The sequence below is a fragment of the Myotis brandtii genome, unplaced genomic scaffold (assembly GCF_000412655.1).
Source record: "Myotis brandtii unplaced genomic scaffold, ASM41265v1 scaffold439, whole genome shotgun sequence".
Taxonomy (NCBI): Eukaryota; Metazoa; Chordata; class Mammalia; order Chiroptera; family Vespertilionidae; genus Myotis; species Myotis brandtii.
The window spans coordinates 733,015-734,726 of record NW_005366783.1 but is presented as its reverse complement, the minus strand read 5'-3'; the positions used below and the strand labels follow the sequence as shown (position 1 = coordinate 734,726).

At 50.2% G+C, this 1,712-nt stretch overlaps 1 protein-coding gene across 1 annotated transcript in view; it reads left to right on the top strand.

Moving 5' to 3' along the window:
* IDH3A (isocitrate dehydrogenase 3 (NAD+) alpha) overlaps positions 1 to 1,712 on the top strand; it is a gene marked incomplete at its 5' end in the record, with an annotated part of 13,551 nt that overhangs the window by 517 nt on the left and 11,322 nt on the right. The gene's annotated exons all lie outside the window — the stretch shown is intronic.

The following is a 1,712-nucleotide window of genomic DNA, read 5'->3' as shown; positions in this document are numbered from 1 at the left end:
ACTGGACTGGAGCGGCGGAACAAAAGCATGGATGGAGTGTTTGTGTGAACTAATATAAATTCAAAGTAAACATCATTACATAAAAGGGTACGGTCTTTTTTTTTTTTTTTTATTTTTATTCATTTCAAATGGGCCGGATCTGGCCCGCGGGCCGTAGTTTGCCCACGGCTGAGTTAGGGCAACAAACCCTTTTTTTAAAATTTTTTTTTAATTGATTTCAGAGAGGAAGGGAGAAGGAGAGGGAGAGGTAGAAACATCAATGATGAGAATCATTGGTTGGCTGCCTCCTGCACGCCTCCCACTGGGGATCGAGCCAGCAACCCTGGCATGTGCCCTTCGAACCCAGGACCCTTCAGTCCGCAGGCTGACACTCTATCCACTGAGCCAAACCGGCCAGGGCAACAAACCCTTTTAGATTGCTATTGCCAGTGCCCCGAATGAGGCCTGCCCTCTCTCTTGAACTGATACAACAATGCTGTGAGGATCAAGGGGTACAGTTCCCATGTGACCGAGGAGGAATCCTGGGCTCAGAGGGGCAAAGTGACTTGCCCAGCGCCACCCAGCTAGGAAGTAGCAAAGCAAGGCTCGGTCGAATTCTTCGATCCCCAATCACCCTCCCGTGGCTCCCAGATGTTGGGTGTGGCCCCTGACAAAGAAAGCGTGTATATTTGTTTGCAAGAAGGGTGGGCGGAGGGAAGAGACGCGTGGATGACATGCCCTGTGCCCATGTACTGCAAGTTATTCCACAAACACATCTTAAGTCTATAGAGTTTGGTGTCATTACCCCATTTCACAGAGGAAGTAGTCTCAGAGACGGGGACTTGCCCGAGGTCACACTGCCCATAATAGGTGGATTTAAATCTGGGCCCTGTCCAGGGCAGGGGGACGTGTGGTTACTTCTATAGGCATTGGGAATACAGCACAGCACAGAACAAAAGTAACTGCCCTCCTGGAATTTACCCCTGGGGGAGGAGACAAACAGTCAATAAATAAGTGAAATGTGAGATGTGCTAAGGAGAAATAAAGCAGGGGAGGGGGGCTAGACAATGGGGAGGAGATGTTGCCATTTAAAATAGCCGGTTTGGCTCAGCGGATAGAGCGTCAGCCTGCGGACTGAAAGGTCCCGGGTTCGATTCTGGTCAAGGGCACACGCCAAGGTTGTGGGCTGGATCCCCAGTGGGGGGTGTGCAGGAGGCAGCCGATCCATGATTCTCTCTCATCATTGATGTTTCTATCTCTCTCTCCCTTTCTCTCTGAAATAAATAAAAATATACTTAAAAAATAAAATTAAAATAAAATAGTGGCCCCAGCCTTTGGTTCAGTGCAAGGGTCCTGGGTTCGATTCTGGTCAAGGACACGTACCTGGGTTGCAGGCTTGATCCCCAGTAGGGGGTGTGCAGGAGGCAATCCATCGATGTCTCTCTCACATCGATATTTCTGTCTCTCCCTCTCTCTTCCACTCTCTCTAAAAGTCAATGGAAAAATATCCTCGGGTGAGGATTTAAAAAAAAAAAGGGTACAAAAATAAATTAATAAAAGGAGCGATCAGCCTGCGGAAGGCGTAGCACAACATCCCACCTCCGTGGTGAGTCAATGAATGAAGGAGCAGTCGGGGCAGCCGGCTGGGAAGCCCCGAACTGCGCAGCTTCCGGGTCGCCGCGGCGCAACGTCACCGTGAGACGCGCCTGGCGATTGGCCAAGAGCAGGCGCGG